The sequence below is a fragment of the Capra hircus genome, chromosome 18 (assembly GCF_001704415.2).
Source record: "Capra hircus breed San Clemente chromosome 18, ASM170441v1, whole genome shotgun sequence".
Taxonomy (NCBI): domain Eukaryota; kingdom Metazoa; phylum Chordata; class Mammalia; order Artiodactyla; family Bovidae; genus Capra; species Capra hircus.
The window spans coordinates 2,939,623-2,951,739 of NC_030825.1; the positions used below are offsets into that span (position 1 = coordinate 2,939,623).

A 12,117-nucleotide genomic window follows, 5' to 3' on the forward strand; every position below is an offset into this window, starting at 1 on the left:
GTGAGGGAATGTGGCGCCTTCCCAAGGTCCCCCAGGGAATTGGCACCAACAGGGCTGTACCTGTAACAGTGCCGCCTCATTTATCCTAAATAAGCCTTGTAACAGGAAGGCATTCTCTTGACACAGCGCTCAGGCCCCAGCTTAGCCCATGAGCCGCTGCAGAGGGCTGGTGGCTCCTCCAGCATCTGGTCTTGGCAAGAGTTACACATCTCACCACCTGGCTCCTTCTTCCCACTGGGCAGCAAGAACAGAAACTGATCAGTTGGCCTGGTTGGTGAAAGTTTCCAAGTGAGTTGGGCGAAAGATTGTTCTGGTTTAAAAAACAACAGAGAACACTTGGAAGTCATCTAGTCTTGATAAAGGAGATCAGCGCTGCTGGCCTGCCTCCTGCCTGGAATGTGAGTGGTGCCCAGACGGGCCTCCACACCCCACGCTGCTGCCCACTGGCATGCGGGGTGGTCCCGTTTCATGCCCGGTGTTGACATGAAGCCACAAAAAAATCAAAAGAAACCGCCACCTGATAAGGAAATGTGGGGGCAGGATGGATAGAATACGGGAGGTTGTCTACAGCCCACTGGCCCTCCCCTGCCGAAGCTGGAGCCGTTCAGAGAAATTTGTAGCCAACAAAGTAGGCCTCTGTCCCGCAGCCCTGGCCGTCTCCTTCATGATGTTGCCTGGTTCCAGCGGCTCGGCAGACTTCCCACCTGGGTGGCTTGGCTGGGCTGTGAGGATTGAAAGGTTCCAACCAGGGTATCCCGAGGGTATTCCCGACCAAGGGGAGGAGGTTGGCGCAGTCCTGGGGCAGAGGACACAGCCCTGTTATCACTCACACCTTCAAGTATGATGCTGGCCCGAGCGGAGAGTACGTTCCTTACCTACCCCTTGGGCTGAGGGGCTGGAGAACCCCGGAGCTGGGGCTGCTATTTTCCCAGAAGCATTGCTTCTGGACCGTCACATCCCAGGAGCTCTGTGAGCGTTCCTGGGGGCTGGAGCTGGTCCCACGGATCAGAGCTGTGGGCCGGGTCTGTGCCAGTGTGCCCCCAGAAGGAGCTGGCGTCTGCCCTCTGGCTGCTGAGGGGCTGCAGTCCTGCTGACTCGTGCGTGTGCCGTGACGACACAGACCCCAGTCCTGCGGCCTGCCTTGCCCACAAAGCATCAGTTGCCCTGCCTCCTGGGCTCCTCTCCTGCAGGGTCACGGTGCTGGTCCTTTAGGTTAGGACCTCTTTTCCAGCCTTCTGTCCTCCCCCCGCCATCCCACAAAGGATACAGGGGTAGACGCTAGAATTTTAAGTTGAATCCTTCAACTCTTGAGCATGGGCCAAGGCCTGGCTGGAATTGGGAGTCATGGAGATGGTGGCCTGGAAGCTTCTAGAAACACAGCTTCTCCCTTCACTGAGTGTGCACTGGCAGGGCTTGTGTAGACCGCAGTTCAGGCCTTCTCCATCAGTGTCTTCAGGTGGCCAGCCCCCCCAGGCTTCTGGTGCCGGGCGGAGAGCCCTGTCCGGAGCACCGTTCCCGGTGCAGGCTGGGGAGGGGGCAGACCAGGGTGGTCGGGGAAACAAAGGCACCAGTCCTGTCCCTTCCCCAGTGGTGAGGGCGGCAGTGATCAGTTGCAGGATTCCTGGGGTGCCATCTCAGAGGGCTGGTTGGAAATCAGGGAGAGAACGTTTGTCCTTTGCGCCCAGCCTCTGGAGCCTCCTCAGTCTGCACATCCTTGCCGGGAGTGCTCCAGGAAGCTGTCCAGGTGTAGCAGGCCAGGCGTTCCCTGGCTGGTCCCCTACCCTGTGGGTGCACACGCTGGGGAGATGGAGGTTGGTTACCTAGAGAAACTGTCTGCTGCTCTTCCTGTTCACTCAGTTCTGGCAGGGGCAATGGAATGCCATGAGTCTCTCTTCTAAACCGTCTATCAAACCTACACCTGCCCGCCCACCCCAGGGCAGAGGGTGTGTGTGTGTTTGGGGGAACTGGCGTTGAGAAGGATTGGATTAACCCATGTTCCTGAGAAGAGCAGAGTGCTGTCTTTCACGAGCATGAGCTGGATGACAAGCATTGTCCTTCTCCCCAGGGTCTGGGAGCTGAGGATCTGGCTCACCCCTTCCTTCTGGAAGCCCTTGGCTCTGCCCACCACGCCCGTGGGCATTGCTCCAGTTATGCCCCCTAAGTCCTCTAGGGTAGGCCGCCCCTAGCTGCATCCTCTTCAGCAGCCAGCAGCTGGTCTCTAGGGTTGGCTGCCCTTGGCGTACCCTTGGAAGGGCAGCTCTCCTAGGGGGAGCCCTGGGTGGAGGTGGAGCCTCCTCAGAACGGGATTCCCATTGCTCTGCTCCTTGAAGGAGCTGCGAGGCCAGAGAAGGAGCTCTGCTACAGGGTCAGTGACGCGGCTGCTCAGGAGAGCGAGGGCTGGGCTCTGTGCCGCCTGCCGCTCCGAGTGCAAGAGATGCCTGTTGAACGAATGCATCCTCTGCTTTGCTCTTGAGACCTGAAACGTCCCCTGGACACCCAGACAAGGTGCAGAAGGAAAAGGAGGGCCCGGCAGCTTCTCTGCGGCTCTTCATTACATCTGTGGCATGACTGAGGCCTGAATCGTAAACTGTGATGAAAAGCCGAGCCACCTCGCGCTTCGAACCTTATCTTTAAAGGCAGTCAGAGCCGACTGGAAGCGCCCTTGTCCCCTGGCCCTGTAGGCGGTGCGGTCACGTTTAATTGCTCTTGGGAGGCAGAGTTGAGCAATAAGGTCTAGACTGCAGGTTCTCCAGACTCCTCTGACTTGCCCCACGCCACCGTTTATCCATTTACTCACCCCACTCCCTCTGCCTCCTGAAGTCCTCAGAGATCTCTGCCTGTCCCTAAACTTCAGGGTCTCCTCCTGCCTGCTGCCCCTCTCTCCCCTCCCTTACCTTCAGGGTCCCCTGCCTGCTGCCCCTCTCTCCCCTCCCTTACCTTCAGGGTCCCCTGCCTGCTGCCCCTCTCTCCCCTCCCTTACCTTCAGGGTCCCCTGCCTCCTGCCCCTCTCTCCCCTCCCTTACCTTCACGGTCCCCGCCTGCCTCCTGCCCCTCTCTCCCCTCCCTTACCTTCAGGGTCTCCTGCCTCCTGCCCCTCTCTCCCCTCCCTTACCTTCAGGGTCCCCTGCCTCCTGCCCCTCTCTCCCCTCCCTTACCTTCAGGGTCCCCTGCCTGCTGCCCCCTCTCCCCTCCCTTACCTTCAGGGTCCCCTGCCTCCTGCCCCTCTCTCCCCTCCCTTACCTTCAGGGTCTCCTGCCTCCTGCCCCTCTCTCTTTGGTGGGGAGACTGCCACACAGCATTCAGGGTCTTCCCCAGCCAGGGATGAAGCCCATGCCTCCTGCGCTGGCAGCTGTGTCTTGACGCTGAGCTGTCCAGGAAGTCCACCTCCTGCTCCTCTTAATTCAGAGGCTTTCAGCCCTGTGAAGAAACCCTCTTATTAACTTTGTCTTTAGTAGAATCTTGCTGCCAACGTGTGTCTAGAGAGTCACAGAGGTGGCCAAGTTTGGGATGGACCTCGGTGAGCTGTTTAGAACCAGCTTAGAGACTTCCCTGGCGGTCTAGTGGTTAAGACCCCAAGCTTCCAATGCAGTGGGTACAGATTTGATCCCTGGTTGGGGAAACTAAGATCCCACATTCCACACAGCACGGCTGGAAAAAAAAGGGACCAGCTCAGGGCAGGCTTGTGTTCTGAACATGTGATGAAGTCAGGCAGCAGGTGACAGGCTCCGTGACCCACAGGCTCTGCCGCAGGATGGACACAGCGCTCCCTACTGCACGGCCTGGGGGCGAAGGTCCGCGGGGCAGACTGGCTCTGAGACCTCAGGCCTCTGCTGCCCACCCCGCCCCCCTAGAAGCTGCCACTGTGGGGGTCGGAGGTTGGGCAGGCAGTGCCTTTGCTTCGGCACAGAAGGGCGCTCTGGAGCAACACCTGGCCTGGTAGGTGGGGGCTGGGGTGGGGCTGAGGGCGCTGAGGAACCCGCGATGCCTCTCCAGGGCCACGCTGGGCCTGGGGCCGACCGAATCGTGGCCCCCCCCACCTGCCCAGCCTGGGAGCGCAGGCACTGAGCTGGAGGTTTTCTGGCTCTCATCCTCACAGAAACCTTGCAAGATACGCGGTATCGCCATGTTACAGGAAAGGGCACAGATCAGAAAGGTTAAATGGTTCATAGCTGACAGGTGGCAAAACCAGAATCTGAAGCCAAGTTTTTTAGGTGCTTTTTTTTTTCCCCATTTTGGAAGGCTTGACTGGGAAGGACTCTGAGCTGGGGTGGGCGGTCATGAGATCTGACAAGTCCCAGCTTGAGAGAACTTAGCCAGCAGCCTGTGGTGCTTGAGGGCGGACCAGAGAGAGGCGCGTCCTAGCAGCCCTGGTGTCTCTGCTGGCGGAAACTGAGGAGCGGGCTGCCTCGACCGTTCCTACCACCCAGGCAGCTCCCTTAGCTTTTGTACACTCACTTTCTCCTTGCCTCTGACTTGTGAAATCTGGTTTGTACCTGAGGTCTCCTGTTTCCTGGTGGTCTGCAAGAAGTCAGAGAAAGCTTTCATTTCTAGAATGTCACAGCTGAAAGAGTGGGGGCTGACTATCATTTCCCTTTGCACATTTACACAGTGATTTATGAAAGTGGTTTCAAAACGTTTTTTATTACCCTATTTCTTCTGCTTCTTACAACCCTGGGGTTGTATAGAGAGATGATATTCAGTTGAACAAATTTTTTAAAATGTTTGTTTTATATTGGACTCCAGTTGATTTAAAATGTGTTAGTTTCAGGTGTAGGGCAAAGTGTTTTTGTTATACGTATATTCCTTCTTTTTCAGAAAGTCTTTTCCTGTACAGATTATTATAGAATATTGAGTAGAGATCCCTGTGATATATGGTAGATCCTTGTTGATTCTCTGTTTTATACACAGTAGTGTGTATATATTAATCCCAAACTTTGAAATTATCTCTCCCCTCTATGGACAAATATTTTTTGATGCCTGCCATTCAAAGGCCAATGCTAAGTAATGAGTTAAATAACATGTCCGTGTCTTTTTAGGTTTTGTGTAGGATCTTAATAAATGTGGGCTAGATTTGGCCTCTGGTCCAAATTAGCTCATAACCCTAGAGGAATGGGCATGATGAGAGATGAGGCTTGGGAGGGTGGCCTGGTTTAGGGAGTCTCTGGATGCTCTGTGAGCCTGACCTTGGCCGTGTGAATGAGAGTGCCGTGTCTCCATGTCATATGCTTTTGAATGCAGGAAGGTGATGTGTTTAAGTCTGAAATGCCACATGGCTAAAGAGGCGATTGAGAACGTAGGTCTGGAGTCTAGGGTAGGAGGGCAGGCTCCTATTTGGAAGGGGCGCATAGAGAGGCAAAGGAGGAAAAGAGCTGAGGGCGGAACCTTCAGAATCCATTAGCTGCTGGAAAAAAACAAGCAGTTGAAGGGTCTGAGTGAAGAAGGTACGTCACAGTGGCTTGGAAGTCAGAGTGATGGTAGCAGGAAACAAACAGGAAATAATCACAGAGGAAGGAGAGGGGGGTGTGGGAGAGCCTTCCTCTGATTGTTCAAGAACCTTGACCTGGAAAGAAAAAGTGTCTAGCTGCCTGATGATAGCCCGGACTAGAATTTGGCTCCCTAATTCACTGCTGTCCTGATGTAATTGAGACTAAAGGCTGGGCCTGCTGCAGGGGGTTGGGGTCTTGAAGGGAGTCAGATGGGCCTTTCATTAAGAGTATCCATGTGGCCAGTATGCAAGTTTCCCTGGCCAGGTAAAAGACTGGGAGATGCTGAAGTGGTGTGGAAGAGGGGCTGAAGGCATGGGACTGCGTGTCTGCCCACCCCTGCAGCCAGCCCACGGTGGACTGGAAAGAAGATGGGGCAGGGATGGGAGAGCAGTTTTAACTGGAACTTTTGGTCAGCTTACCCCAGGCTGTCTCAGTCAACTTCCCTCAGTGTCCTGGCTGGAGTTCTGTGAATCCCATTAGAGATGGTTTGATAAGCCTTCTTGGGAGACTGGTATTGGCAGGGAGTCCTAGTTCCTTGGTACGAACAATTTAATCCAGCTCATCCAGTCAAGATGGCACTGTAAATGTATACTCTAAACACACAGCAGTGATACGTAAAAAAGACAAAATGCTGAAAACATAGCCGTGTACTCCCCCTCCCTCCCACATAAAATGATAAACATCCCTGTAATGAGAAGTGGAGTGAGAACACACAGGGGAGAGCAGGGCAGAAGCTGCAGCCCTGCTGGTCTCTGAGTCTGGATGTAGGCAGAAGCGACTGGAAATCTGGGGTCACAGCTCTGAAGTGCTCAACACAAAGCATGGAATTAGAGCTGGGCACACTGCTGGAACCCGGGGGCTGGGAAACTGGTGGTGTCACCCTTTCCCTGGGGCTGTGGCTTATCATGAAGATGCTTACCTGGGCACACCCAGGGTCAGCCGGATCCAAGCTGAGCTAGTGCTGCAAGATGTAATTCTAGACGAGGAGATCCAAAGGACCTGGGGAGGCAAAGGTGAAAACCCCTAGATGGTGGAGGGATGAGCTTGTATACTCAGAAACATGTGAGGAGGGAATTCCCTGGTGGTCCAGTGGTTAGGAGTCTGCGCTCCCACTGTAGGAGACACAGGTTCAGTCCCTGTTCAGGGATTAAGACCCTGCATGTGGTGCAGCCAAAATAATTAAATAAATAAAAACTTTAAAACATCACAAAGATGGTGGCCATGTTTGGGTCAGCCTCTAAAAGAAAAGTGAGGAAAACTAATATGAAAAGAGAACAGAAACAAAGAAAAATTTACCCTAGAAATGAAAATAACAGAGTAATCAGAAAATATCTTCAATAGAAATAGGTTAAGGATCATCAAAGAGATTAGGGCAACAAGAAACTCATTAAAGAAAAGAAAGGGGCGTCATAAAACAGTAGGTGAATATGAAAATTTTAAAAATTCTAGCATTGAAAAATAGTGTAATTAGAACTTGAGACGATGGAGAACTATAGCCTGGACACACAGAATCATGAATTGGACACTCATGCTGAGGAATTAATTTGGAATGCAGGATAGACATGGAGAACAGAGTGACAGGCTTTAGTACAAGTCTAGTAGGAATTCCAGAGATGAATCAAGGAAATGGCAGAAAAACATTTGAAGGGATAATGACTGAGAATTCCAAAACTGAAGTAACTGCATGAATACCAGACAGAATGCTGCTGCTGCTGCTAAGTTGCTTCAGTCGTGTCCAACTGTGCGACTGCATAGACGGCAGCCCACCAGGCTCCCCTGTCCACGAGACTCTCCAGGCAAGAACGCTGGAGTGGGTTGCCATTTCCTTCTCCAAGGCATGCATGCATGCTAAGTCGCTTCAGTCGTGTCTGACTCTGTGCAACCCCATGGACAGCAGCCCACCAGGCTCCCCTGTCCACGGGACTCTCCAGGCAAGAACACTGGAGTGGGTTGCCATTTCCTTCTCCAACCAAACAGAATAAATACCTAGATATAATACAGTGAAACTGCAGATTAAAATAAAGGGAGTAACTTATTACCCTTCCCCAAAAAAAGAATAAAAGGGAAACATGGGAACTCACTGGCGGTCCTGTGTTAGGATCTGCATGTCCACTGTGGGCGACTCCCACTGTGGGTTCACTCCCTGGTTGGGCAACTTAAGACCCTGCAAGCCACGTGGTGCAGCCAAAAGAACAAAGGGAAGATATTGAAAGCCACGAGGTGGGGGGACTACCAGAGAAATAAAAGAATTCAAAGAGATGACAATTAGACATACAGACAACATTTCATCAACAGTAAGTGCCAGAGGTGGCAGAAGACTGTCTTAAGGAAGCTAGAATCCTATATTCAGCTCTCATTCAAGAGCGAGGTGAAATAAAGATATTTCTGGACCTGCTGAGACAGTTTTTAAGAATTTATTTTTTAATTGAAGGATAATTGCTTTACAGAATTTTGTCATTTTCTGTCAAACCTCGACATGAATCAGCCATAGGTGTACCTATATCCCCTCCCTTTTGAACCTCCCTCCCACCTCCCTCCGCAGCTAAGACAGTTTTATCAGTTGTAAATCGTGACTAGAAGAACTACCAAAGGTATACTTTGGTAAGAAGAAAACTCGAGGAAGGAGAAGATGGCTAGCACTAACACTGAGTGCAGAAATTGACATAGTATGTTGATAAATTTAACTATGGAATGTATATTTAGATAATTCAGTCACCCACAGTGACTCCAGAAAATATTGAATAAGCTTATGATGAGAAGTGTGGAGTTAGGGAGTTCCAGGGTTGGGGCAGTGGTCTAATACTGATAAGAAAAACCCTGGGTCATTCCATTGTTCTGCTCTGCCATCTTAAGGGTTTAAGATCTTTCTCCTCATGGCTGAGAGATGGCTGCTACAGCTCCGGGTAGCATATTGTCACCCTATAACATCCCAAGCAGGGGGATGCTAAGAAAAAGGAAGCTTTCTAATGTGCCTCTTTTTTGGGAAGAAGAATCTTTCCAAGAAGGCCCCAGCAGATACCTCCTTATGTCCTGAGCTGGTTCATCCCTACACCAGTTCCTGGTAAAAGGGAACAGGCTTACTGTGGTTGCCTGTCCAGGCTTGCCTCGTCTTCTGGGACTGGGTTCTTTGCCGCCTGAGCCAAATCAGGACTCTGTTGGCAGGAAAGAAGTGGGAGTGGCTGCTGGTAGGCAACCAACAGTGTCGGCCACAGATGGCAAAACACACAGAGGGATTCTGTGTCTAGTTTGTTTTTTTAATTTTAAAGAAGGAAAACTAGAATTGTTGACCACATTAGCAAGGTAGAGTAAGAAACGGAATACCGTTCTTAAATCACATCAGGTTTCTGCCTTGTTAAATAAAACAGTACTACTGAAAACCTTAGACCTCGTTTGGAAAGTGTATTATGCCAGCAATTTAAGATAGCCACTAAAAGAGGAAAGAAGAGGGATATAATTTCCAACCCAGGAGGGAAAGAAGTGGTGGGAGTAGGGATAGTGTGTCAACCCAACAAGGCAGGAAAAGGAAAAAGAACTGAAGGAAAACTAGTAGAGAGAAAACAAAGAGTAACATGAGCCCAGATGCTTCAGGGTAAAGGGTTATACTCGTGTGTTAAGCAACTACCAGACAAAATGCAAATAAGGAGTCGTCTGAAACCTGGAGAGACTGGTCAGTGGGCACAGGGGCTTCACAGGAACCACCCTGGCCTTGGCCGTACAAGTGGTTCTGTTCTTTAAATAACTTGTTTATTCCTTGTGCTATATTCTGGCCTGTCCTCAATTGTTTCTGTCTAGCTTTGCCTTGCTATCAAGATACTATTGTTTTTCCAGACCGCTTCCTGCCTACTGTAGATCCGTATAACAAAACCCTGGACCTTGTCCTGCCACAGGACCAACATACCATGGAGGGACTTATTTAAGGGCAGGTGGGGTGCAGCGCCGAGACCCCAGGGCTCAGCATCCCTCCCTTGGAGCCTGTTTCTTAGGGTGCACCGTCGATCCTCTAGCAATAAAGACTGATGGTTTATTTCTCCCGAGCTTATTGGAAAGTTAGACAGGCTGGAAGAGCTGTGTTAGCTCTTGCTTTCTGGTTTCCTGACTGCCAACTTTGGACAGCGTCAGCAGTCCTGGAGCTGAGATCTCAGACTGGACATCCAGTCAGAGTGAGGTGTCCTGCAGTAAGACGGGCTCCTGAAGCAGACGCTGCCGGAGGGGTTGTAACTGGGGAGCAAGGGGCCCTGAGTCACTAGGATAACTGAGGGGTGTGTGCCAGAGGCTGGTGCCAGTGTGTTGCAATGGATGAGTTCAGGCAGTCAGTCATGCAGAGGTCAAGCCAGCAGTTCTCAGATCAAGGACGTGGGCTCCAGTTCAGTGTGAAGGTGGGCTGTCGGGTCCCTCCCTCCGCATCTTGACTGATCCCCCACCCCCACCCCTGGGCATCTGCTGTTGCCACACCCAGGAGGCAGGCAGTGTGCTGGATTGCTCGGTGGCCAGGTTCTGGGACACAGGGAGCGCTTTGATGATTGTACCCCAGTAAGTGGGAAAAGCCTCTCTGTGAGGAAGGCCGTGAGAGCCTGTGGAGGGAGCCCTGGCCTTGGAGCCGTCAGCCCTGGGATGGCGTTAAAGCTCCATCCTTCGCCGCCTGGCTGACCTCGTTCGGCTGTCTTGGGACTTCTATGAATACCGAATGAGAGGCTGTGCCTGTGAATGTTCAGAAAGCATCACATGTGAGTACTAATATGTGGCTTGATGTCTTTCCTTGAGGCTCTGGGACACATCCTTAGACCGTGTGTCTGGGTGGAAAGAGCGAGCTTTATCAGAGTATTGGGCTGGGATTTTCTTTCCTTCTCTCCACCCCCTGCAGCTTCAAGCAGCCTCCCTCCCCCCAGCCTCTGCTCCTTATTTTGACGTTTCTTTTCTCTGCCTGCCAAGAAGATTGTGTTCAGCTGCGCTGGTTTGAGGCTGTACTATCCTGTGCTTCATTAGGTTAATTCGATGGCTCGTCTCCTGGGAATGGACCAGAGCCTGGCTCTAAAACCGCACTCGCCTCCAAAACCCGGTTCCCACTGTTCTCCTTTGGGGCTGGCTTTGCTGCTCAGTTCCGTATGCCTGCTTTTCCTTTCTTCCACCTGCAAGCTGGCCAGGGCCTCCCTTGGCTTCCCTTGGTTCTTTGTATTGGTGTAGTTGTTCAGGCTTGCATCCCCTGCTGGGTAGAAGGCTCTAGGGGAGACCAGCCGTTCCTCAAGGTTGCCCCTGACCTTCTGGATTCTGGTCACCAGTTCCTCTGTTCAGCCTCAGCATCTTGAGCCTTTCAGGGGGCATTTATCATTAAACTGTATCACCAGATTTGCTAACTTTGCGACCACAGCCCTCTTGGATGACCCTAGCATTGCCTTGCCTCCCACCAAATCCCCATTCCTCTCCTCTCTCAGAGGATTGCTTCTCATCTATCTCTGTAAATCTCCGACCCCAGCTGTAAAGGTGCATCACTCCCCGTGCCTGAGCCCGGGCCCGCTTCGCCTCCTGCTAGGCTGGTAAGCCCTGTCCATGTGGGACTGGCTGCCCCTTTCCTGCTGCTCAGGACTTTGCTTCTCCATTAACCTCTTTTTCCTGCAGCATTAGCTTCTCCCCCTACTGAGCCATCCCCATCAGTATACAAGCATTCTGTATCTCGCATTCCGCTTTCCCCCTTGCCCAGTTTTTGGTAACACCTTTATTGAGATGTAACTCACATCAGGTTCACCCATTTCAAGTGTACAAGTGAGTTGGTTTTAGTCTAGTCACATGGTTGTGCAAGCTTAGGCCACAAACCATTGTAGAACATTTCACCATGCCGTTCGCAGCCACTCTGCACCTCCTCTAACCCCTGACCCTGGGCAATCACTGACTGACTTTATTCTGGACGTGTCCCGTAAATGGAATCGCGTCACAGGTGGGCTTCTGTGTTGGGCTGCTTTCACTTAGCACCGTCTTTTCAGGGTCCGTGCGTGTAGCCTGTATCAGTGCTGTGTTTGGCTAAGATTCCATTGTATGGATATTGGACAGTTTATTCATCAGTTGATGGAGCCTTGAGTTCTTTCCATAATCATTTGTGTATGTGTTTTTATGTGGACATACATGTTCATTTCTCTTGAATTATAGACCTAAGATTGGAATTGCTGAGTCGTATGGTAACTCTGAGTTCAGCCTTTTGACTGCCAGACTGTTTTCCGAACTGGCTGCACCCTTTCACATTCTCGCCAGCAATGTATGAAAGTTACAGTTTCTCCATATCTTCACTAATACTTGTTATTATCTGCCTTGTTTTGATTATAGCCGCCCTAGTGGGTGGTATCTGGTGGGATTTTTTTTAACTATTCTACTTAAAATTTTTTTTTAACTTTTATTTATTGGCCGTGCTGGGTCTTTGTTGTTGCATGGACTGTTCTCTAATTGCAAAGAGCGGGGTCTGCTCTCTAGTTGCAGTGCACAGGCGTCTCATTTCGAGGCTTCTCTTGTTGCAGAGCGCGGGCTCTAGGTTCCCGGGCTTCAGTAGTTGTGGCACACGGGCTCAGTAGTTGCAGTTCCTGGGCTCCAAAGCACAGGCTTCACAGTTCTGGTACCTGGTTTAGCTGCTCCATGGCATGGGGAATCT

General features: G+C 51.4%; 1 protein-coding gene across 3 annotated transcripts in view; it reads left to right on the top strand.

Moving 5' to 3' along the window:
• ST3GAL2 (ST3 beta-galactoside alpha-2,3-sialyltransferase 2) overlaps positions 1-12,117 on the top strand; it is a 48,076-nt gene that overhangs the window by 13,912 nt on the left and 22,047 nt on the right. The window contains exon 2 of one of the 3 annotated variants that reach the window (XM_018061684.1): positions 127-288. The exons of 1 other annotated variant lie outside the window; for it this stretch is intronic. The gene's annotated coding sequence lies outside the window, so the exon portion shown is untranslated. Of the gene's footprint in view, positions 1-126; positions 289-10,069; positions 10,211-12,117 lie in introns of those variants that run through there. One more of the 3 variants, XM_018061685.1, reaches the window with a different exon arrangement.